Here is a 26,771-nt window from a genome sequence, read left to right as displayed (position 1 = left end):
TGAACCTCCTGATTCTGACCTGAATCCAGGCCCTGCCCCCATCAGGGTCTCTACCATGCTTTCAGGGTGCAGAGTCTCTCTCTAGTACCCATTCAGGAGAGCTGGAACTTCACAGTCCAACTGCCCAGCTCCTGGGCCGACTCCTCAGGCTTCCCATTACTTAGCCACCCCCTGTTCAGAACTGCAGCCATGTGGGCACTCTGGGTTTGCAGCTTAATGTGTCAAGGGCACAGACAATGAAAGCCAACAGACGGATGGACAGACAGACAGTCGGTGCACAGGATTCTAAACACCACTGATCTGTACTTAGCACGAGAGATATATGGCTCTAGACAAAATAATACACACATCTGTCTGCATTTCCCTGCTTCAGTTTCCTCTCCAGGATAATACGTGCTTCTTGGTGCTGCAGCTGACTAATACTAGCACTTTGGCTATGCCACGGAACCCACGGGGGTTGACTCCCGAGATGTTCTTGGAAGAATAACTTTTCTGTAGAACTTTGTCCCAGGTGCTGAGATGCCTAGGTTAGACAGAGAGATTGTGCCCCAGAGATGGTTGCACTTGGGTTGCTTTCTGTACTTCAATAGTTTGTTAAGCACTTGGGGATGAAAAGATGCTATCTAAAGATAACCTATCAGTTTAATTCCCACCAGGGCAGCCCACTACAGACAGATAGGAAGGTCCTCAACCTAACTTCTTTCTCTGCTCTCTCCACCATGAGACTCTCCCTTTGTCAGAGTTTCTCTCTTCTAACACCATTGGCAGTGAAGGGTACAATGCAGACGTGTCAGTGCTGCTGCATTAGGAGGCTTCCTTGGTTTGTGCCTGGAGCCACCCTTCATGTTATCATTAAGAGAGCCTTAAATGATAGTTAGGCTCAGTCCACTCCTCTGTGCTAAAACTGCAGATGTTTGCTGGATAACTATTAGGACTATCGATTAATCACAGTTAACTCATGCGATTCACTCAAAAAAATTAATCGCAATTTAAAAAATTAATCGCGATTAATCGCACTAGAATAGAATACCAATAGAATACCAATTGAAATTTATTAAATATTTTTGGATGTTTTTCTACATTTTCAAATATATCGATTTCAATTACAACACAGAATACAAAGTGTACAGTGCTCACTTTATATTTATTTTTGATTACAAATATTTGCACTGTAAAAATGATAAACAAAAGAAATAGTATTTTTCAATTCACCTCATAAAGAGATTGAACTACAGTACTTGTATGAGGTGAACTGAAAAATACTATTGCTTTTGTTTATCGTTTTTTACAGTGCAAATATTTGTAATCAAAAATAAATATAAAGTGAGCACTGTACACTTTGTATTCTGTAAAAAGAAAAGGAGTACTTGTGGCACCTTAGAGACTAACAAATTTATCTGAGCATAAGCTTTCGTGAGCTACAGCTCACTTCATCGGATGTAAATGCATCCGATGAAGTGAGCTGTAGCTCACGAAAGCTTATGCTCAAATAAATTTGTTAGTCTCTAAGGTGCCACAAGTACTCCTTTTCTTTTTGCAAATACAGACTAACACGGCTGCTACTCTGAAACCTTTGTATTCTGTGTTGTAATTGAAATCAATATATCTGAAAATGTAGATAACATCCACAAATATTTTAATAAATGATATTTTGTTATTGTTTAATCGCACGATTAATTGCAATTAATTTTTTTAATCGCTTGACAGTCCTAGTAATTATTCATCTATACTTAGGTGCTGGATTCCATTTATATTTTTGTTTATTAACCCTTGATACAATCGGTCCCCAGTCATCTTGGCTCTTCCTGTTGATTGTAATTGTGTTGCAATTATAAACTATTGATTAGTCTTTGAAACAGCAACATGCATCTCTTGGAAATCAGTGACTATTGTAGTTAATAACCAAAGATTCCATGACATTAGCAGTCTCTGGCTTGAGACCAGAAAAGTTTACCAAAAACCACTAAGTCCTACATGAAACAATTGATTTTCTTGCAGTTTGTTGCCTGAAAGGATTATTTTTATTTCTCTATAGATAATGCCCAATGTTCAGTTCCAACACCTCGGCCCCTTGTTTTGGGAGCTTAGAGCATTTTGTATCATTCCTAACCTTCATTGCTTCCCTTCATTCATTTTATGCTTATCTCCTCTGAGAGGAACACAGGTTTCATAGTCAAGGCATTGAAAATGTACCTCTCTCTCCTGGTGCAAAGATAATGGACCTTAAATTCCTCCCCTGCCAGAGAAAGCAAATTTTAACATCCATATTAAATGCTTATTTGAGATATGATTTAAAGAGATTTCCCCAAACTTGTTGAAAACGCTGCTTGCTGTGAAATCAGTTCAACACAACATTAGTAGGAAACATGCAGCTAACGCCTGATTGGTTACGATGAACTGACACTTTGTCTATGTCTAAACTAGCACTTTTGTTGGCAAAACTTTTGTTGGTCAGCGGTGTGAAAAACACATCCCTAACTGACATAACTTTCACCAACAAAAGCACCAGTGTGGACAGCGCTATGCCGGCAGGATAGTGTCTCCTCTGAACATAGCTACCGCGCCACTCGTTGGGGTGGTTTAATTATGCCAGCAGGAGAGCTCTCTCCCATCAGCATAGAGTGATTACACAGGACACCTTACAGCGGTGCAGCTGAAGTGGTACAGCTGTGCCACTGTAAGGTCCATAGTGTAAACATAGCCTTAGAGCAGTGGTTCTCAAAGCCGGTCCGCCGCTTGTTCAGGGAAAGTCCCTGGCGGGCCGGACCAGTTTGTTTACCTGCCGCATCCACAGGTTCGGCTGATCGCGGTTCCCACTGGCCGCGGTTTGTCGCTCCAGGCCAATAGGGGCTGCGGGAAGGATAGCCAGCATGTTCCTTGGCCCACGCCACTTCCCACAGCTCCCATTGGCCTGGAGCGGTGAACTGCGGCCAGTGGGAGCCGCAATCAGCCGAACCTGCGGACGCGGCAGGTAAACAAACCGGTCCGGCCCGCCAGGGGCTTTCCCTGAACAAGCGGCGGACTGGCTTTGAGAACCACTGCCTTAGAGGACACCACCAAGAACTCTTCTCCAGGAGGGCTAGCTGGGATGGGCCTCCCTCTGCACATCCATTAACATGGATTGGCTACGGACATCACAGCATGGGCAGTGCTTCTTTGCAGCAGCTTGGGGCCTAGCCCTGCTTTGCTCTCCTTTCCTGGGCATTGGACTCATTGAGTGCAGACCTGTTACTGAACCAAAGATTTCCACGTGTTAGATATTCACCCATACAAATGGGTGTTTGCATTAATTTTATTCTAGGCGAGTTTTTTCCCCACTTTGCCAACAAACAGAGGGTTGGTTTGTTTTAGCTGGGTAAAGCCAGGAGTATCAGGGCCATGCCTATTCTTTTCAATTCATTCACAGGACACCTGGGGGAAGTCTTTCATGCCAGCAAAATACTGGGAGCACAGGTGCTGACTCCATGGGTGCTCTGGGGCTGGAGCACCCATGGGGAAAAAATGGTTGGCGCTGAGCACCCACTGGCAGCCCCCCTATCAATACCTCCCGCTCCCTACAACAATTCCTGCCCACTGGCAGGTCCTGCCCAATCAGCTGTTTCGCAGCATGCAGGAGGCTGGGGAGGGCAGGGGGAGGAACAATGACATGGCGCGCTCGGAGGAGGGGGCGGAAAGAGGGGTAAGGAGTGGGAAGAGGTGGGTGGGGTGGGGTATGGCTTTGAGGGAAGGGGTGGCATGGGGATGCAGCCTGGGGCAGAGGTGCTGGGGAACAATGGCAAGTCGGTGCCTGTGACTGGAAGGGGAAACCAAAACGATTTACATATGTTCATCAACATGATTGCTTGGCTGTCTGTGCCAGGGCCTGGTCCCCATCAATCTGCTGCGCTAACCATGGTCACAGAGAACAGCAGCATCAGGCATGCATGGCCAGAGCACCTTTCACCCAAGGAGCCCAGAATCAATCACAAATACTAGTCAGTGCTCCCAATCCTCAGGATAGAGGGAGATAGATGGGTGCTGTTCACCACAGCACCTGGGGTCCTGAGGCAGTCACCAGGCATCAGGGAATCCTCCCTCTGCTCGGCCTGTTAACAGGTGTTCCCAATCACAAAGCCAGTATGAACCATGTTGTACTTTCTTCCCATGGCGTAACTATGGATAGAGCTGTGTGGCAGATGTAATCTGATCGTCACAACATAGCCTGCTATTGCTGATGTTGCCCCAGGATGGTTGGTTGGTTCATTCATTTAAGTGGCACCAAATGGTGGGGCTTGTTAAAAGTGTTGTGTCAGTTTTTATATTGATTGTTTATGGATTTAATTATATTAGATTTCAAATGCTTTCTGTAGGGCTTAGAGCACGCCAGCAGGGCAGCATGCTATAAACAGCATTGCTGTTACCACTGAGATGAGGCAGACTCCTGACCGGCTCTCCCTAGCTGATTGAGCCCAAGTTGTCTTTCTTCACTTGCTTGGTTTGTTGATCCCTGTTGCATTAATGTAGATGGAATATGGGGGCCCAAGGCATTAACATAACCCAGTCACTGTCCAACGTTAAGCAGTGTTGGACAAGGTCTGGCGTTCGGTACACAGAGACAGATACTCGCTTGGTTACTTGGTTCCTAACATCTTCCCAACACTCCCTCCCTACCTTACAGAGACCTCACAGGCCAGGGTTGAGAGATGAGGGGTTATAAATATACTGCATGGATTCATCTTATCTCTGGATAAAACACACCAATGAAGATGTACATTTGAAGGGGTTTTGTTCAGGTTCTGTCACTGCTGCAGTCCAATGCGACGGATAAATGTGTGGTTCATATAATTTAATCAAAGGGTGAGATAATGACTCTGTTTTCCGTCAGACATGAGTGACAAATATGCTTTCTCAGCTGCCTATAAACGGAAACTGCTTGGAGGATCTCATTATCTGGATCTCTGATTCATGTGATTATACCTGAGTCAGCTGCTGATTTACTGTGGCTCCAGATATTAAAAATCTCAGCGTGAAAGGAAGCTGAACAACTAATGCTGTGATCGTCTTGAAATGAACAGGACTCAGGAGATCCCATCTCAAGACACTTAGCACTAGACTGGCAAAGCTCTAGCAAAGGTAGCAATGCACCCCTCAGTGCCTGAGTCACAGAAGTATCAGGCTGGGACAGCGCCCTGCCAGGGGGCTTGGTCCTGTAGGAGTTGCTGTTTTAGTTCTCCACGGGCTGGATTCAGTCTCTAGTGCTGACCAAGATAGCCATGGTCACAGACACACTGGAGGGAATACTTCCTCACTGGCCTGTCCAGTGGGCAGGGGTTCCAGGGTTCTCAGGTGCCAGGCCTGCCAGCCCCTCAGACAGAGCATGCTGGGTCTTGGCTAAGCTCGGGTGGTTGCATGCTGATTGGACCCCTGGTGCTGGTGTGGATGCTGGAGGTGAGTGTAAACATGCCTGCATCCCAACCCAGTGGTCAGCTCCAGCTGGAAGTCAGGGGCTCCCCTTGGGCCCCTGGTAAGGATGGACACTGGCTCTGCCTGATTTCAGAGCTCTCCAAGCCAGTGCCCCCCCCAGCATCACCCTGCCCCCCAGGACTGACTGACACCGGAGAGTTAGAGTCAGGAACCCTGGCTATGGAGGAGCAGCACTGGTCTCCTCAGGACCAGGGAGTGGGCTCAGGTGTCTGTCAGTAACATCAGATGACAAGATGGGGCTGTTCCCTTGCTCCTAACGATTAAAGCCAGCACCTGCTGCTCATGACATTCATGGGATTGGGCTCCCCATGTGCCTAAGCTTGTCGGGGCATCCCCTGCCCTTTGCCTGTTTGGGCCGTTAGAGCGAAAGCTCTGTGGGCATGAGATGCATCTCTTCCACGCTCATGTGGCACCCAGCACAGCGGGGCCCGAACCCAGCTGGGACCTCTGGAGTCTTCTATAAATATTTACTGCCACTAATTACAGGGGAACCCACCAGCAGCTTACAGCTCCCCTGTGAGAACGGACACAGGTGGAATGAGTCTTCCAGCAGCAGTTCTTCACATTCCTTCCCCAGATAGCCCTGGAGTTGTGATGGGCAGTCACACATACTCCCCAACGCCTGAGGCTGCTCTGACCTCAGTGGGACACTAGCTTGTAGATGGCTCATTGAGTATTGCTAGTTTGTATGCAGAAGACTAGTGCACACAGATAATGCCTGCTTGCTTCTCTTGAGCTATTTTAATCTTTTACCTTCCCCACCCATGTGGGGCTGATCTGACATGGACGGGAATAGAGAGAGGGGGTTCTGAACCACTAAGTGCTTTGTGCTACTTTTAGAGACAAAAATTCTCTGAGATATCCAAAATCCTAAAAGCCACCTCTTGTATGCAGTTTTTCCTCTCTGCAGTGTGATTATCATTAATTCCAGGCATGCGGTTTGTATGACATTTTTTTGGTACACTCCTTAGAATAGAATAAGCAAGCAGCCTCCTTTCAGAAAGACTATGGTATGGGATTTGAGTAATCTTTAGTTGACTCCTGAGCTGACCTATGATTTGCATATATATGATAAACTCTGCCATGACACAAGAACAACTTACAGCGAGGCTGATTGGTGCAAAGTTGGACATGCAAGGAATAAATCTCTCTGACAATGACAAAGAGACAGTTCTTTCTAGCAGGCTTTTAAGGATGCAGTAGACGTTCTGCTAGTCTACATGATAAGAAATCATAATGGGTGTTGCCTTATTAAATAATGCACAATGAGACTGTACCTCAGTCGCCAAGCACTGGGCTATTCTCTGAAAACCTGCCCCATCATGCAGATAAACTTTCAAAATCTAAGTCTGTATCTCTGGGCTTGGAGAAACTCCGATCATTCTTTTAGCTTTCAAAGTGCTTCCAGAATCTACATAGAGAGATACACTGTTCTGGGTGCCTTGGGACAACCTTGTTCTGTATCTAGCTCATCTCATGATAGCTTGGCTCCTCAGCAGAGTCTAAACTTGTCCTAAATCACAGAGGTTAGTATATCTGAATTAATTGCCACATCCCCTCCACGAAGGGGTGGACTTCATAGACATCTGAATGACCCGTCCCAGATTCACCTGCCAATCACAAGATTAATTCTGCATCAAGGGGAGTAATTTGTAACCATACATTATTGGTTCACTTAATCATTCATGATTCTGGACCCCTGTGGCTGCAGTCTGGGCATTGCCATGACTGTCAATGACGACCAGGTAGCCCTAGATGAAGCAGAGGGATGAATGTATTCGCTATGAAGGGCAGCATACACTGCAGCTCATGAAATGTTGCTGTGAAAACTCTGGAGCCCCAGGTCCAGGGAAATGACATTAAAACCTCCCTCATCTCTAGCATTTTGCAAGAACTTCACAGGTGATACTGCCTATACTAAAGGCATTACTTCTGGAAGACCAGCTCCAGAGAAGGCAGGTCCTTCTGGGTTAGGTGTGAGCTCCCCACTTGTTTATTTGGAATATAAATGATCTTAGCTCATGTTTGCAGAATGCCATCTGGTATTTCAATATTTTTTACTCCTGGGACTTGTGTTTCGCGCAGGAGAGATGCCACTGCTTCCTGGGCCAGAATAAGCACCATCTATTAATTCCCAGTGCAAGGTTGAAAAGTTGCTGCTACTTTGACATGCAGATTTGTGGCAGCGGGCATGATGCTTTGGCCATCTTGTCTCCAATGTACATTCACGCAGATCAGCAGCATTGCAGAGGGGAAGGTGGACTGCTAGAACGAGGCTGGTGCCAGCATATGCAGGCTCCCTAGTGTGGGAAGTAACAGACACTTATGGTGCCATAACAGTTCACACCAGCTGCGGAGCAGCCTGCTCTGGCTGCCCCTGATGCCTTTACTGTTCTCCACAAAGTCGGTGCCATGGGAGGGTTGAGCTGAATCACACTCCATGATTTTCTGAGCCTTTTTAAGTTGTTTTGGGGCAGAAGAAAGTGGGTTGTCTTCTCTTGTGTGACTATGGTTTGTTGTTGGGGATACACAGTATCAGATGTTGGAGCAGATTGCACTGCACTAACACAGCTACACAAATGCACGTGGAAGGGGAAGAAGAGTGTTGTAACCCAGCTCCTCTGTCACTTGTAGTGCAACACATTACAGAGTAGCTTCCAAGCTCACCTATGCCAGCGTAACCCCACTGGCTTTAATGGAGTCACTCCTGATTTACACAGGTTGGTGAGAACAGAATTAGCCCCAATCTGTGTCACAGCCTTGCCAATGTCAGCATGCTGCAATGACCCACAGCTCCAGCTGATGGTAGTTGCTACAAGTGGAGGCAAATCCAGGCATGGTGGTTGTAGAGCTGCTCCACACAGCTGTGTCCTGACAGCGCCTTAGTGAACATCACTGAACGTGGCTTCGTGGCACATGCATAAAGCATGTTGGTGATTCAACTTCTCTGCATTATCTGGGGTCTGATGCTAGGCATGGAGGCAGCATCACAGAAGCAACCCCCGCCTGAGAGTGCTCTCTTGAGGAGTAAGTTTAGCCACAAACTAAGCAGGCAGAGTCCATTGCCAACACCCCAGGGACTGACCTAGTTTATTTTTTGAACGGAACAGCACCATCTTCAGTGGAACATTCCTGCATTTATGTTTTATCCATTCAATCATTAAATGTCAAATGTAAGACTAAGTCTCAGCTGCTCTCAGTTTGCCTGCTCTGTGTTAATTGGGAGCTGTTCCTGGCTGGCTTATCTAGGTACATCGAGGCAGGGCTTCCAGTTCTGTTTCTTCCTTCTGGCTGGGAATATTTCAAGGCCTCTCAGATAAAGGTAATACACCGTCTTACCATGCCACATCTCCAATTTGTTCCTTAGTAATACAGCCAGTCCTCAGACCCTGATTTCAATACATGTGCAAACCCAGATAATAACTGGCGGGCCTTGACATGGGCTGGGCAAGCTGGTATTCAGCTGGGAGAATCCACAGCCATTCCTCTGAAGGTGGATTTTTTTGCAAGGGCAATGTGGATGCATTCTCAACTACTTCATTTAGAATAAAACTGCACTTTACAGATCCCATGATTTGGGCACCATCTCTGTCCTTCAGGGACTAACAAATTTATTAGAGCGTAAGCTTTCGTGAGCTACAGCTCACTTCATCGGATGCACGAAAGCTTATGCTCTAATAAATTTGTTAGTCTCTAAGGTGCCACAAGTACTCCTTTTCTTTTTGCGAATACAGACTAACACGGCTGCTACTATGAAACCTGTCCTTCAGGGGTGTTTCCTGTCCTTGTTTACAGCTACCTGAAAAATTCAGATTTCTGCTTCAGCCAACATTTTAATTCATGCTGGAAAGTAATTCGTTGTTTGGACAGGCAAGCTCCCCTGGCTCTCTCTGTCGGAGCGAGCAAATAGCAGCCCTATTGTCTGGCCAAATTATAGACTGGCCAGTGACTTTGTGCCTCCCAAAATCCCTCACGATATTCTTTCCTCTCTCTCCTAGACTGTTGCATGATGTTACTGTGTGCTGGGGAACAGAGGTGGCGGGGTCTCAGCAATGAGTGACTTAAGCCCAGTACACACGAGCTTGCAATCAATTTGCAAAATGCCTTGAGCTCTTTGGACGGATGACAGGCACTAGGTAAACATTACCCAAGCCTTTATCACTGTGGGCGCAAACAGGAAAGGAACAGATCCACTCATAAATCCACTCCCATTGTTCAGTTTCTCACAAGGGCAGCTGGATCAGGACAAGCTATATTGTCCTCCGTCCCACCCTTGGTACCAACAGCTAATTACACTGGGAAGGACAGTCACACACTTCTTCTCTTCTCTAGGTCACGATCCACCTTTTTTTTCAGGGTGACTGGTGCTTCTGGGTATGCGTTGAGAAGTAGCCACTTGATTCGGTGTCAGGACAATGCCTCTCAGGGCTGCAAACAGCATTATCAGTGTGAGAGGAAGCAGATAGACAATTCCTTCTGATCTCTTGGCTGAGAGTTCAGGGATGGACAGAGCCCTGCCCAGCCTGCTACCTACACCTGATTAGCTCTGCCAGAGGGGAACACAATTATCCAAATAAGCAGGCAGCATGATGGCAGAGACCCTGCAGCAAGGGCCCAGCACACAGTAATTAGAGCCTTCATTAGATAAAGAAGAGATTGCACAATAGCCAGAAAGGTCCTCTTGGTTTTCATAACGATCACTGCCTAGAAAATTCATTTATGATCTTTTCCAGCAGGCAACGCCATCGGATAGCGGGCAATGCACAGGGTCAGCCAGCCCAAAGCCCTTCATAGGAGCTGGGCCTCAAAACACTCATGGGGCTAAACCAACACATAGCTGAAGAATGCCGCAGCCACCTTGCAACAGAACAGGGGAGGAGAAGACACATTTTCAGTGTGAAAATAAATGGAGAGCTGGGGAGGCCATTCCAGACAGCAGGCACTGCGGGGGAGAAGGCACTCACACCAGCAACACTTGTATTTTCTGTAATATCTTCTGTCTAAAGGCCTGCAGAAGGTGAACTCAGCAGCACACAGACACAGCAAGATGCCCAGCAACTCTCGCCAGGTGCTAAGATGAGTTCATTCCATTTATTTCCCCACCATCCCCAAGATCACTGCACTGTGGAGAGGGAATTAAATCCCCCCATGCTGCAGAATGTGGGACCTGCCTGATGTCTGTGCGACCTGCCCTCATTCAGGAGCCTCCTACTTGACACCGAAGCCACTGCAGCTCTCAAGAAGCATAACGGAGCTGGGAGCAGCCACCCAGTGTAACTCGGTGTGCCAGAGTAGAACTGGGGGCTCTGGGGTTCTCCGCCTGCTCATTTCACCCCTCCCAGCAGGTAGCGCAGTGACTGTGCCAAATGGAGCAGTGGTTACACAGACCTGGTCTTGAACTGGGAACCTGGGGGAGTGAACATTGGCCAGCACTGGATGGGATGTAGGGGAAAGTAGTTGTAAACCCTTGGAGCTGCATTGCCACTCCCCAGCCTTTGCCCCCTTTCCCCATTCACCTGAGCCGAGTTTGGCCAGGTGGATATTTACAGAAAACACCACGACTGGTGCACAGACCTTCATGAACAACCTGTGTTCTGACCAGTCCCGTGGTTGGAATAGCAGAGACCCAATCACAGATCAATAGTGCTACAGTTTGTGAGCTGCCCATTGGCTGAAACTTTTTCACATGAAATCTTCAAACATCAACAAACATCTGTAAAATCTGTGATTTCTTGGTGGGCAGTTTAAGAACAGAAAGCAAGGCTGGATTCAGCAGAATAATTGTTTGTGATGTACTATTGAGCCAATTCTAGCAGCAACATTGGGATATTCCTTCCACACGGAAATGGTAACAGGAGCTTTGTTAGACATTTGTACAGCACCTAGCACAATGGAGGTAGAGTGTCTAGGTGCTACCGCAATACAAATAACGTATAACCGTCTCCAACATTCAGCTGGACACAGCACCCAGAGCAGGGAGAGGAAACTCCAGTACTTGCCATGCTAGTACCTAAGCATTTTGCCCACTTCATAGAATCATAGAATCATAGAATATCAGGGTTGGAAGGGACCCCAGAAGGTCATCTAGTCCAACCCCCTGCTCAAAGCAGGACCAAGTCCCAGTTAAATCATCCCAGCTAGGGCTTTGTCAAGCCTGACCTTAAAAACCTCTAAGGAAGGAGATTCTACCACCTCCCTAGGTAACGCATTCCAGTGTTTCACCACCCTCTTAGTGAAAAAGTTTTTCCTAATATCCAATCTAAACCTCCCCCATTGCAACTTGAGACCATTACTCCTCGTTCTGTCATCTGCTACCATTGAGAACAGTCTAGAGCCATCCTCTTTGAAACCCCCTTTCAGGTAGTTGAAAGCAGCTATCAAATCCCCCCTCATTCTTCTCTTCTGCAGACTAAACAATCCCAGCTCCCTCAGCCTCTCCTCGTAAGTCATGTGCTCTAGACCCCTAATCATTTTCGTTGCCCTTCGTTGTACTCTTTCCAATTTATCCACATCCTTCCTGTAGTGTGGGGCCCAAAACTGGACACAGTACTCCAGATGAGGCCTCACCAGTGTCGAATAGAGGGGAACGATCACGTCCCTCGATCTGCTCGCTATGCCCCTACTTATACAACCCAAAATGCCATTGGCCTTCTTGGCAACAAGGGCACACTGCTGACTCATATCCAGCTTCTCGTCCACTGTCACCCCTAGGTCCTTTTCCGCAGAACTGCTGCCGAGCCATTCGGTCCCTAGTCTGTAGCGGTGCATTGGATTCTTCCATCCTAAGTGCAGGACCCTGCATTTATCCTTATTGAACCTCATTAGATTTCTTTTGGCCCAATCCTCCAATTTGTCTAGGTCCTTCTGTATCCTATCCCTCCCCTCCAGCGTATCTACCACTCCTCCCAGTTTAGTATCATCCGCAAATTTGCTGAGAGTGCAATCCACACCATCCTCCAGATCATTTATGAAGATATTGAACAAAACGGGCCCCAGGACCGACCCCTGGGGTACTCCACTTGACACCGGCTGCCAACTAGACATGGAGCCATTGATCACTACCCGTTGAGCCCGACAATCTAGCCAGCTTTCTACCCACCTTATAGTGCATTCATCCAGCCCATACTTCCTTAACTTGCTGACAAGAATGCTGTGGGAGACCGTGTCAAAAGCTTTGCTAAAGTCAAGAAACAATACATCCACTGCTTTCCCTTCATCCACAGAACCAGTAATCTCATCATAAAAGGCGATTAGATTAGTCAGGCATGACCTTCCCTTGGTGAATCCATGCTGACTGTTCCTGATCACTTTCCTCTCCTCTAAGTGCTTCAGGATTGATTCTTTGAGGACCTGCTCCATGATTTTTCCAGGGACTGAGGTTAGGCTGACCGGCCTGTAGTTCCCAGGATCCTCCTTCTTCCCTTTTTTAAAGATGGGCACTACATTAGCCTTTTTCCAGTCATCCGGGACTTCCCCCGTTCGCCACGAGTTTTCAAAGATAATGGCCAAGGGCTCTGCAATCACAGCCGCCAATTCCTTCAGCACTCTCGGATGCAATTCGTCCGGCCCCATGGACTTGTGCACGTCCAGCTTTTCTAAATAGTCCCTAACCACCTCTATCTCTACAGAGGGCTGGCCATCTCTTCCCCATTTTGTGTTGCCCAGCACAGCAGTCTGGGAGCTGACCTTGTTAGTGAAAACAGAGGCAAAAAAAGCATTGAGTACATTAGCTTTTTCCACATCCTCTGTCACTAGCTTGCCTCCCTCATTCAGTAAGGGGCCCACACTTTCCTTGGCTTTCTTCTTGTTGCCAACATACCTGAAGAAACCCTTCTTGTTACTCTTGACATCTCTTGCTAGCTGCAGCTCCAGGTGCGATTTGGCCCTCCTGATATCTTTCCTACATGCCCGAGCAATATTTTTATACTCTTCCCTGGTCATATGTCCAAGCTTCCACTTCTTGTAAGCTTCTTTTTTATGTTTAAGATCCGCTAGGATTTCACCATTAAGCCAAGCTGGTCGCCTGCCATATTTACTATTCTTTCGACTCATCGGGATGGTTTGTCCCTGTAACCTCAACAGGGATTCCTTGAAATACAGCCAGCTCTCCTGGACTCCCTTCCCTTTCATGTTAGTCCCCCAGGGGATCCTGGCCATCTGTTCCCTGAGGGAGTCAAAGTCTGCTTTCCTGAAGTCCAGGGTCCGTATCCTGCTGCTTACCTTTCTTCCCTGCGTCAGGATCCTGAACTCAACCAACTCATGGTCACTGCCTCCCAGATTCCCATCCACTTTTGCTTCCCCCACTAATTTTACCCGGTTTGTGAGCAGCAGGTCAAGAAAAGCGCTCCCCCTAGTTGGCTCCCCTAGCACTTGCACCAGGAAATTGTCCCCTACGCTTTCCAAAAACTTCCTGGATTGTCTATGCACCGCTGTATTGCTCTCCCAGCAGATATCAGGAAAATTAAAGTCACCCATGAGAATCAGGGCATGCGATCTAGTAGCTTCCGTGAGTTGCCGGAAGAAAGCCTCATCCACCTCATCCCCCTGGTCCGGTGGTCTATAGCAGACTCCCACCATGACATCACTCTTGTTGCACACACTTCTAAACTTAATCCAGAGACACTCAGGTTTTTCCACAGTTTCGTACCGGAGCTCTGAGCAGTCATACTGCTCCCTTACATACAGTGCTACTCCCCCACCTTTTCTGCCCTGCCTGTCCTTCCTGAACAGTTTATAACCATCCATGACTGTACTCCAGTCATGTGAGTTATCCCACCAAGTCTCTGTTATTCCAATCACGTCATAATTCCTTGACATCACCAGGACCTCCAGTTCTCCCTGCTTGTTTCCAAGGCTTTGTGCATTTGTATATAAGCACTTGAGATAACCTGTTGATCGCCCCTCATTCCCAGTATGAGGCAGGAGCCCTCCCCTCACAGACCTTCCTGCCTGTGCTTCCTCCCGGTATCCCGCTTTCCCACTTACCTCAGGGCTTTGGTCTCCTTCCCCCGGTGAACCTAGTTTAAAGCCCTCCTCACTAGGTTAGCCAGCCTGCTGGCAAAGATGTTCTTCCCTCTCTTCGTAAGATGGAGCCCGTCTCTGCCCAGCACTCCTCCTTCATGGAACACCATCCCATGGTCAAAGAATCCAAAGCCTTCTCTCCGACACCACCTGCGTAGCCATTCGTTGACCTCCACGATTCGACGGTCCCTACCCAGGCCTTTTCCTTCCACGGGGAGGATGGACGAGAACACCACTTGCGCCTCCAACTCCTTTATCCTTCTTCCCAGAGCCACGTAGTCCGCAGTGATCCGCTCAAGGTCATTCTTGGCAGTATCATTGGTGCCCACGTGGAGAAGCAGGAAGGGGTAGCGATCCGAGGGCTTGATGAGTCTCGGCAGTCTCTCCGTCACATCACGAATCTTAGCCCCTGGCAAGCAGCAGACTTCTCGGTTTTCCCGGTCAGGGCGGCAGATAGATGACTCAGTCCCCCGGAGGAGAGAGTCCCCGACCACCACCACCCGCCTTCTCCTCTTGGGAGTGGTGGTCGTGGAACCTCCAACCTCAGGACATTGCATCTCATGCCTCCCAACCAGCGGAGTCTCCTTCTGCTTTCTCCCCCCAGACATATCATCTGGTCCACTCTCCGCATTGGTACCTGTGGAGAGAACATGAAAGCGGTTAGTTACCTGTGTCTGTGTTACTGGAACCCGGACATTCCGCTTACCTCTTCTGGAGGTCACATGTTGCCAAGCTTCTTCACTGGCCTCTTGGCTCCTCCGTGCAACCTGCTCTACATCTTTAGAGCTTTGTGCCCCTAGAAGGCTATCCTGAGTTTGGTCCAGAAAAACCTCAGTCTCTCGTATACAACGCAGGGTCGTTACCTGTTGCTCCAGACCTTCAATCTTCTCTTCCAATATGGAGACCAGCTTGCACTTTGTACAGACAAAGTCGCTTCTGTCCTGTGGAAGAAAGACAAACATGGCACATCCAGTGCAGGTCACAACAGCTGAATTCCCCCCTTCCATATCACCTACCTACTACGGAGCTTCCTCAGAGACGTTGGCAAGATGTAAGCCTCACTGGGCTCACTCCAGGCGAACTCCCAGGCAAACTCCTGCTGTGAGCTGCTCTGCTGTCCCCGCTGCTCCGCTGCCGCTCAGCTGGTTCGCGAGGCTCCGGCTATTTTTAAACAGCCAGGCTTCCCTGAGGCAAACACACAGACACCCTAATGCCCGCCCCCTGCAGGCTAGCAGCCAATCAGACACTCACTCAGGCTCCCTCCCAGCAAACACACGCTCGGATACTTCCTCAGCAAGCAAACACACACACTCGGATACTTACCAGTCCCAGGCAAACTCCTGCTGTGAGCTGCTCTGCTGTCCCCGCTGCTCCGCTGCCGCTCAGCTGGTTCGCGAGGCTCCGGCTGAATGAATTCTTCGATGAATTTAGCCTCCCAACAGCCATGCAAAGTGTCATCCATTAGCAGCATGGTGCTGCAGTCATTTGCCTATCACGCTGTGACTGAGCAGCGAAGCCAGTGAAAGAACCCAGCTCTCCTGACACCCCATCCTATTCCTTAGGCCATGCAATAGCTCCTCCAGCACTGCCTTGTGCACCCCTTTGGAGCACGGGGTGAAGCAGTGCTGGATGTCCACTGGCACTAAGAATTAGGCGTAAAGATCTTTTCTTTGGTGGGTGACACCCTCTATGAATGCAGCAAATCCCAGTGTTATGGAGTCTAAGCTCGAGATTCAGGGGGACTGGACCTGACAGGCTGCCCTAGAGCTGAGAGCCACGCTTGTGGATCTATGTTAACATTGCAAATGTAAGGCACAACCTCTGAGGCTTTTTGCAGGTAGCAGTTGACTAAGCAATGTATTAATGGAGGACTACAAACCAGGAGTGAGGCAGCTGGGACTGCAGAATTCGGAGGAAGTTGGCAGAGCAATAACAGAATCCAACTCCATTTATGAAAAACAGATTCATTTTATCCTAGAGTAGCACCAACAACTGACTTAATTTAAAAAAAGTCATTAGTGCTCTTCTTCCTGTCCTTTGTGGCAGCAAGACTCATTTGCTGAGGCAGTTTGAAATGGAAAGAGATGTGCGATTGCGAATGGGAGATTAGAAACGGGCCCTTTGCAGCAGAAGTAATTAACTGCCCAGAAAGTATTTACAGATGTGAACTGATTACTGGGTCAGGTTTCCTGCGTATTGGTTTGCTACGTGTCTCTCTGAGCCCAGAGTGTACAATGCCAACGTGCTGTACAGAGAGCGCCAGGGTTTCCTCCCTTCCCAGCTGCTCACCCCAGAGTGCTTGCACCCCTCCGATAGGAAGGCAGGGAAATGACCCTTAGCAGCTCGTCCTGAGGGCTTCCTCCACCCCAGCTCTGGAATTTGAAATCCAGGCCCAAGCTTTGGGGCCCAGCGGGATCACCCCTGTTAGTTTGTGAGCCAGGCATGCCAAGCAGCAGGTCAGCACACAAACCAGCTGGCCACAGCATCTGTCTCTCTCTCTCTCCTCCAGAGCCAGAGAAACCAGAACCAGCCCAGACGGGACATAGCCAGGGGTGGTGCAAGCTCCCAGGCCTGCCCCTCTGCATACCTCCACCAGAGGCCAGAGCCACCCCCATCCCCCACAGCCACCAGTCCCCACCCCAGGCTAGCTCCCCCCAGCCCAGGAGCACTGGGAGGGCGGGTGGAGCGGCCTGAGCCGGGGCCACCCCACAGGGAGACAGGACTCCAGCTGCATGGAGCGGGAAGCAAGGGGGGTCACACCTGGTACCTGATACCCACCACCCATGGACACAGCCAAGGGTCAGACAGGTCAGGGGATGATCTCATGTCTGAGGAGAGGACAGAAGAGAAGGAACTGCTACATCAGAAGCATCCCCCATTGGAGCCCTGCAAAGAGCAGCCACCAGTGGTTCCCCATGCTTTCCATATGGGCTTGGGGAGGAAGAAACATTCTGTTGCCACCTGTGGCATCCCCCAGGGCCCTGGCATGTGGCTCTCACAGGCAGAGACTGAGACACTTTCAGGCTGGAAGGGACCATCATGATCACCTAGCCTGACCTCCTGCACATAACAGGCCACAACCTCCCCCACTAGCAAAATGCCCTGCAGCAGGATTCTGCACGGAAGAGTTCAGAGACACGTACCAAGCACTAGCAAACCCTGTCCCCCCATTGTTCTGCATTTGAAACTCTGCCCCAGGAGAAGTGATTTGGAAGCCCCCATCCCAGTTGCCAGGGAAGGGGGCTCCATTCTACACCCTGATTATTTCTTTGACATGGCCAGATGTAACATTTAGATAAGTACTGCTCCCACGGGCATGGCTGTTCTTTGACGAGTGTGAATCAGCAGAGTTCTCATGGATTGCATGGGAGTTGACATGCTGCCCATCATTTCTCTTAAAAGTTAGTGTTTGGATGGCATGGCTCAGCTGCCAAGCAGACAGAACAGGTACTTTCTCCCTGCGATTTGCCCTGCTGTGGGGGTTGAGGGGGGAGAGGTGTATTGCTCAGCCTTGGATCCATTACTCCAGTCAGGAGGTAGGCACCATACGAATGCTTGGGAAGAACCAGTCCCTGAGTGCTCACAAGCTAAATCGATAAGGCAGAGTAATGGGGATACAACACAGAAGCAAACCCATCCTGTTTCCAAGTTACCACACGCCCTAGCTGAAACTAACTGCTCTGTGGATCTGGATCATGATGGCATTGCAATGAAAGTGCGTCTCAAAGTTTAGCAAATCCCATTTCCCTGCTTGCAGAAATCCTTGTGCATTTCTCTCTAGTTTCCCTTAGGCCACAAGCACGGCTGGGAATATAAATCTTGCTGCCCCATGAACCCAGGACTGTTCAGATTGCAGCACCAGCAGTTTGCAGCCCACAGTTTGGCCTGAAGCAGTCACTGCACATGTTTCCCCACCTGTAGCTATATATAGTGTGTAGGTTTGTTCAGCAGTAGTAGTGCACCTTCCCAAAGAGTCAAGAGTTTCCCCTTTGTGAGCAGACCCAGCAGAGCTGGGAGGCTGTCTGCACTTCGCCTGAGTCTCCCGTCTGCAGAGCGAGCCTGGGAGCAGTTACAAGAGGCTCCGTGAGGACATGGAGTTACCAGGCAGGAGCAAGCAGCTCCTCAGCAAGGCCCTCACCCTGCAAGCTGACTCCACAAGCAGAGCGCTGTGCTCAGCAGTTTGTCCCACCTAGGTTTAGTTTGAACCCCTCTATTTTCAGCCCCTTCATAAAGCAGTTCTCTTCATCCTGCTTCCTGTTCTTATGAGTAGCTCATGTTCCCTAGCTGGCAGTTGTGATCTGTTTCAGGAGCACTGGGCTGGGCAGCTCCTCTGGGTGTTGGTCAGGCAGCACTATCCCCCTTGCCCAATGCAGTACTCTTAGCTAAACACATGTTCTGCGTGGCTGCTCTCCTAAGAGGTGTCACTACCAGCTTAGCTTCAGCCCTGCAGGCTAAACACCCTGTGAAAGGGACCTTCTGAAGCAGCCCCTCTCTCTGTTTTCTCAGGGTGTCCCTGGACCTAAGCTCAGGTGCTTTGAACCCACTGCTCTAATGTGGGAGCTTCTAGAGGCACCAGTTCCCTGCCACCCCTTCCATTCAGAGTCCTGGCCTTGGCCCCTAGGCAGCTACAGCCCTTCCCACTCCAGTTTGCCCAGGGCCTGGCTCTTCCCCTAGCTCAGCTGGAAAAGGAATCTCTCTAGCAGCAGCTGCAGTGCAAGAAAGTAACAGCCCTGCCCTCAGCTGTACACAGGTTACAGAACTTGGCTTGTAACCCTCCCTATATAAGCTCTCCTGCAGCCCAGTCAGCACCCTGGAACACCAAACACCTGTGTAGGCTTTAACCAGAGCCCAGCAATTAACCCTCCATTAACCCTCTGCACCTGTGCTCCTAACAAGCTCTGCCCTGTCCCGTCCCTTGCTCTCTAGTTCCCCATGATTGTTCTATGGGGTGATATTAGAAGAGATTGGACAGCCTCTGTTTACTTTTCCTCTAATTACCTCATGTTGGTTCATGTGTCAAGGACTCCTAATCCACCTGTTAGCAGACTGAAAGGGCTCCTGCCTCAGCTTTAATGCCCTTCTTTAGATCCCTAATTACATAGAAGTCTGTTGGATTTCCCCAGGTTGGAACTCAGCAAGGAGGGCATCCAGCTATTGCAGCCCAGCTGCTTCTTAAACATTTACCCGGTTCTGAACAAAGATTCCTCATTGTCCTTAGAATTCCAGTCAGCCCTGCCCTAGGGAGGAAGCATGTCCTAGTGGATGGAGCCTCTGGGTTCTGTCACTGAACCCCTGTATGAGCTGGAATGATCCCCCTGCCCTGCTCCCTCTGTGCCTTAGTTTCCCCAACTGTAAAAGGGAGCAATGACAGCGACCTGCCTGTCTAAATGCTTGTGAGATGTATGGATGAAAATCTCACATATATTCATCCATATGAAATAATGGATTTTATTGTGTTGTGTTGTTATTACGGCACTGGATAAGCCCTCATGGTTCCTTCCTCAGCTATTCTGATCTCTATCTGAGCTAACTGCACCCAGCCATCTAGCCTCACATTCTGAGTTACAGGATCTGCTCTTCACTTGCACTGAAGAGTCTACACAGTAACATCCAAACATTACTATCCCTCCTGCCCACAGCCCATAGCACTTACCCAAATGTAAGCAGGGGAATGTTCCTGCTGTCATGGGGAACTTCCCTGGCCTATACCTCACCCCGGTGGAATTGGCTAGCGAAAGGATCCGAATCCTCGCTCCCGCTCCCTTTACCCAGGGGCCTGCCTGCTCTCGAGGTCTCCCCTTCCTCCCTCCCGTGGGGCAGAGTCCTCATAAACCCAACAAGGCCAGGCCCAGGGTTCCTGCAGGGCTGGACCTCCCGTCTTGTCATGGTCACTTAGGACGGTGGCTAGGGTGTCCCCACTGCGGGGGGCTCTCTCCGCCCCGGCCACGTCCCTGACCCACTGCTCATTACATAGAGTTCAAAGCAAACACGAGCGATTAAACAGCGACCAACGAACAAAATAAGGACAAACGGGCCGTCACCCGAAGGAAACCACGTCACCCCCTCCGTGGGCCGGGGACAGGCCACCAGCCGCCTCTGGGCTGCACGGGAAGGTCAGTCTGTCCCTCGCCCGTCCCAGGCCCTGGCCGCGCTGCAGGGACGCCGCGGGTGAGTTGCCAGGTGTCCAGTTTTCAGCCAAACACCCAGCTGAGAAAGGGCCCTCCCCAGCCCGGTGAGAAGGAGCGAGCGAGTGAGGCCGGGGGGAAGATGGAGTGAGCGGGGCGGGGCCTCGGAGAAGGGGCGGGGCAAGGCTGTTCGGTTTCGTTCGGTCCGGAAGTGGGCGACCCGGCGGGCCGGACGCTTGCTCTGGCCGGGGCCGCCCTCAGGCTCTAGGCGGCAGGGCCCTTCCCCCAGTGTTGCCCACTCCCCCCCGTCGGGCTCACGTCCCCCCTCCCAGTCCGGCCTGTGAGCCCCCTGGGCTGGTGACCTCTCCCTGCGCTGGGCCCTCGGCCTGGGGTCCCCCCTCGCAGTCCCCGGCTGCTCACCGCACTCGGCTCCGGACGGCCCCGGCCTCAGCGCCGGCCTCAGCGCGGCTCCCCAGGCTGCCCCTCTGGCCGGCGCGGCTCTGCTCCGGCCCGGCTCTGCTCTCTGGGCTGCTCCTTTCTGGCTCTGCTCCCGGCTCGGCTCGGGCCCCCGCTCCCCTTAGCTCGGCCCTGCGCTGCCTCAGGCAGCTCCAGCGCACGCGGAGGACGGGACCCCAGGCTCCGGACTCCCTCATTGGCCTGTCTGCCCTGTCAATCGGGCTGACCTGGAGGTTGGCCTCTCCGCATTGGCCCTGGGGACCATCAGTCTCAGGCTCCTGATTTCTCATTGGCCCTGCCCCTTTCCTTTGCCACCAAAACCCTCACCCAGTGTCAGTGGGGGGCCAGCGGTCCCCTTACCCACACGTCTGTAGGGCAGCACCACACCCGTCAGAACGGATCTGCGCACACACCACGTCGGGCACCCAGCTGTCCTTTCTCCTGCTCTGCGCCGGCAGCAAGTGCATTATCACCAACTTCAGCACAGGCGCCATGTTTCCCTGGCCTCGGGCAGGCCTAGTGCCTATCACAGCGTGTCGTGTGGTGACGCTGTCGCTGGAAAACAGGCTTTGGGGGTTCGACTCAGACAGCACTGAACAGGAATTGTTGCTTTATGAGTGGGGTGACCCCAGAGAGCCTCTGGGTAACATGGAGGCTGGATTTTGTTCTCTCGACCCAGTCACATGAACTGGGGCTGGGTGACAAAGCCGCTACCCTTAATAGGCTGCTGTTACTCCATGTGCAGTCAGAGCCAGGAGCCTTGGTGCCCAGAGGGTTTTGTGAAAAGGCCTGTTTTGTGCACTGATAGGGAGAAGTGTCCAGGGCCAGCGAGTTCTCACCCCTCTACTGCTCCTCTCCTAATGGCACATCTGACAGAGTGGTGTGTCCCTCCCTCTCCGTAAGCAGCTCGTTGTTCAGCCTGGTTACTCAGCTCTCCCTCCGCCAGCCTCATGCCGCAGCTCAAAACTGTTTGGAGAGCGACATGTGGAAGAGAAGCATGTGGAAGAGAAGCATTATTACTCATGTGGAAGAGAAGCATCTGTTCAGATCTTCAGCCCATTCCTTCCCTTCGCCTCTGGGGCAACATCCCAAGCCTTGGCTGATCATTTACTGAGACTGATCCTGCAAGCTGCCCGCACAGACAGGTGGTTGTACCTGGAAAGAGCCATATGCAATCCACTCTGGCAGCAGGGCTTCCTAGGCTGGGCCTAATTTGCAAAATGAGGGGATGCTGGAGGTAAAGGGCTGGCCACGTTACACTAGGTCATGATGGCTAAGGCTGGAAATTTACCCAATAGCTATTCTGAATTCTTTCTTTGGGATAATTATTGCACTATAAACCCTGGGTGGACACGCTTATTCTGGAATAAAAGATTAATCCACCGCCAAGATATGGATGATTATTCTGGACAAACTATTTCAGTCAATCCAGACAAGCTTTATGTCTTTACTGCCCAGTGAACATGAGTCACTTGCATTCCGGCTAACTTCTCTCAAGCTAGCCTCGCTCAAGTGAGAGCAGCCACACTGCCCAAGAACACACGAGCGGCACAGAGAGCATTAGCAGCTGACAAGTTGTGCCAACTCAGCCTGAAGGCTATACCTGCCGGCAGGCTAACCAATTTGAGTTCAAAGCACCACCACACTTGGGAGTGTGGACAGGACTTGAATTAGAGCCAACACTTGAGTTATTCCTCAAGTTAACTCCGCAGTGAAGACAAGGCCTGGGAGTTTTCCATACGTGGCACATCAGGTGAGAACCTCCTGATACTCTTGAGTTCCTAGCTTTAGTCCTTGCCACTGTCTTTCCCAAGGGTGACTGAATGCTCTGGGATAGATTCCTGGGAGTCAGGAGACCCAGAATGTGCAGATGGGGAGATGTGCCGCAATCACTCATGGGACAATCACCAAAGGGAAAAAAGCCAGGGGAAAAAATCTCGTGTCCATTAGTGAACTGGACCCACCAGAATTAAAATCCTCCCCGCTCCAGCTGTCATTGGCCCTCAGTAGCAGCATTATCCATCTGTCCCAGATCAGCCAGGGGAATTTTTTGCCTTACACATGGCTTAGGCATCTCTGTACACTGTGCTGCTGATGGTCCTTCCCACAGTACAGTGATTCCTTGGCCTTGTTGAAATAATTTATTCATGTTTTCCATTTGCCAGTGAGAGTGCTAGGTCCAGTATCTGGCTATATGTCAGTGCCTTCTCTCATTGACACACAGGATTCTCGGCTGTGGGCGGGAGACTCAATGCTCTGCTTACTGGTCTCTTGGCTCCACAGGCCTTTATTTTCCCAAGTGACAGTATTGGTGCCCAGTGCACAATGCCATAAAAGAGCTGGTTTTCAGGCCATGCCAAGCACCCACCCTCTGAGAGCCAGGCCCCTCGAAGTTGTCTCAAACTAGGCACTCAGAATCATTAGCCTAATAACCAGGGAAGCTGTAATCCACATGTGTCATGTAAGACCCAGGAAGCAAGAGCAAAGCTCGGCTTATGTCCTCAGGAACTAAGTAGTGCCCTGAATGTGCCCCTTTGATGTTCCTGCGAGATGCTTTCATCACTTTATGGTAATTTTCTTGCCTTCCTAAGATTTCCAGTGAGACTTTTTCCTCTGTCATTAGTATATTTAATACTTCTTGGGGGTGACTCTGAGTCTGGTCCTTGAATGTTCCAGCACTGTTTGGAAATCAAATTCATCAGAAGGCCCTGATTTCTTGGGGTGCAGGAGCTCTACTGTTATAATGACCCGCATTGTGACTAGGTTGGCAGCCTGGTGTTTGACACTATCCTAGGTACAGGAAGTTCAGTTTTTCTTTGTTCAGGTATGTAGGATTTGTAGTAATGGATCAATCCTTTAACCCACAGTCTGGTATCCTGCCCCCTGCTGTGCCAGACCATCTATTTGTCTACTCAGCTAGCTCACTACCTTCTCCATCAGCTCCAATCACTGGAACATAGTCTGGCAGCTCAGCTTTGGAGAAGGTAGAAAAAAAATCTTCCAAATGCCCCTGTCTGGAAGTATCACGCTGCACACGGAGGGAAATTCTGGGGCCCAACAGAAATGTATTATAACCCACGTATCTGGTGGTATGAGGAAGACGCTATAGGGGAGACTGGCCGTTGTGCACTTAGGCTTAGCTGGGCATTGCAGCCTCACTGGCAGACGGTCACAGAGGGACAGGAAGGAACAGGGGGAACTGTGGGTTGTTTGTTTTCATTTTATTTTGTACTTGACAAATCTGCAGGTTATGCTCATCACCATGGGTGTTTTCCATGGCAACAGAACATATATTAAAATGAAGACTCACACTGAACTATTCTAAGTTATTTTATTAAATTTAATAAACTACATTTTTGAATTCATGTCTAGACTGGATTTCAGAAATAAAGTGTATTGTAAATTCCTTTTTCTTTTTAATTAGGAGTTAAATGGAAAAAATAAACTATACACATATAGTTGAATGCTTAATGCCCTGTTTTAAAATATAGGGACTCTCTAAAGACAAAGACAATCACTGCATGGCACAAAACTGTACAATTATTTTACACATCTAGCTACAGGAAATAAACACTCCTCATAACACAGAGATTCAAGTAAAATTGCCACTGATGGTGCACTGAGGATGTAAGGCACAAGGACTATCCCAAGATGTTTAATGCAGTCATGTACTAAGTGCCATTCTCTGTAAACCCAGGCTGACTGTAACGATGAGTGAGAGCCTGCTTCTTAGTCCCAAATTCACCATGGGCAGATGACCTGAACAAAGTCTGACCTTACCATAAAATGGACTTTAAATGGCGCAATAGCCTAGTTTTGGCCCTTTTCATGGAGCGGCATTCCTTCTTGGGCAATAGAACCAGCCTACATCTTTCCCTTCTGCACAATGAGGAGTGAGTAGGGTGGCATATATCCCAAAGAGAAAATGGGACACCCCCAGCTGCTTGCCCAAGGACCACTTTCTCCACACACCCCTCCCTCCGCGAGGCTATTGCCTATGGCTAGAACCCTGCAGGGGTTGGAGGGAGCCCTCAGGAGGCTGTTGGCCCTTTGCTGGAACCTTGCCACCCTCCCTCCCATACTGGAACACTGCCTCCCCTCCCCAGCCCTGCCTCCTCTGTTGCGGGGAGCTGGCATCTCTGCTTGCCCTTCCCTTCCCCTGAAATTCCTCCACACTGCACCCCACCTTTTTGACAAAAGTGGGCATTTGTCCCGTTTTCTCTTGCCAACTGATAAAGTCAGCAAGAGCACAAGGGACAAATGCCTCCTTTTGAAAAAAAAAAAAAAGTCAGGACGGCCAGGACAGGGCTTAAAAAAGGGAAGGTCCTGGCCAAAACGGGACATAAGGTCACACTAGGAGTGAACCACTCCAGCCCCATGCACAGACACAGACTGCAGCTGATCTTCTCAGCAGGGCCTGCGGAATAAGGTGGTGATCCAAGACCGAACCCATTGCTGGAACTGACTACAGAGCACAACACAAAAGCTAAGGGAGACCCAGGGCATCCAAGTCCTGACTGAATGCTGGAATCAGTAAGGGCAATTTCCTTCCATCTGCCCCACAATGCATGCATCGACTGTGGGAGGTTGTAACTGTGACAGTCATGGGTAGTCTGCACAGCACGTGCCCTTTTCATGCACACTTAGCAAAAAAAAAAAAAGCACAGTCCAACTTGACTGCACACTGTACCGCAGGATTCCCACATGTTCATAACGCAGCTAGAGCTAAAACAATTGTCCTTAGAGTGCTCCAAAACTTTCTCACCTGGAAGGGCTTTTTCCTTGCCAAGGTTTGGCCTCCAGCCCCCTGCTGTTTCTGCTGTGGAGCTGCTAAAGAAATGACCAGAATGTTTCTCATAAAGGGGAAAGTATCTTCCCTTTCTGCTCATTCCAACAAAGAGCTGAGCCATTTTTGCTCACCCTTAAAAAGCTCTTCTGGACAGAGAGCAAGCTTGGAATATGTTGGCCTGGAAAGGGAATGTTTCAGAAAGTCTGACAGCAGCAGAGCTCAGGGGTTTATAATAGAAACTGTCACAGCTTTTTAGCTAGGAGTTGCCCTGTGCTACCTAAGAGATCAGACTTGGGGACAGTGATCTTCTATGAACTCTGGGTGAAGTTTCTGGTAGAATGATGGTCCAGGTTGCTGGAGAATATGCACCTGTGACTGGGCTTCTGCTGGAGTAGAAATCCATGGACAGCAAACTGCTGACAGCTCTGCTCTGGCAGAACTCGGGGCTGGATTCGGATACCAACATGTGGAACGACACTGATCGCACATGCTGGACGCCACAGGAAAGATTCTCTTTGGACCTGTTGCCCTTCTTGCCTATATGCAAAGCTTTGCTACAAAATAGAGAGTTGTTAATACATGTGTCGGAGAGATTATCCCAAATCTGTCTAATTGGACTCTTGCACCTTCCTCTGAGGCAGCCAGTGCCACTGGCAGAGCCAGGATACTGGACTAGATGGCCCCCAGGTCAGATCCAGTCTGGCAGCTCTATATTTCTGTTGGCTTCTAGAGAAAGCACGTGTGCAAAGTGCTTTGCTGGATCAGGGCATAGTGTCCCAACTGCACAAACCTTTCCCTGGCTCCTGGCATCGCAGGCAGACTTTGGAACTTTCCCAAACTGGCACAGATGCTTGCTGGGAGAGCTCTCACTCAGCTGAGGGTCCCACGATTGCAAGGGGGAAGGAATGCTCAGGTAC

Source organism: Dermochelys coriacea, chromosome 21, assembly GCF_009764565.3.
Source record: "Dermochelys coriacea isolate rDerCor1 chromosome 21, rDerCor1.pri.v4, whole genome shotgun sequence".
Lineage (NCBI taxonomy): Eukaryota > Metazoa > Chordata > Testudines > Dermochelyidae > Dermochelys > Dermochelys coriacea.
Note: the sequence above shows the minus strand (reverse complement) of the source record.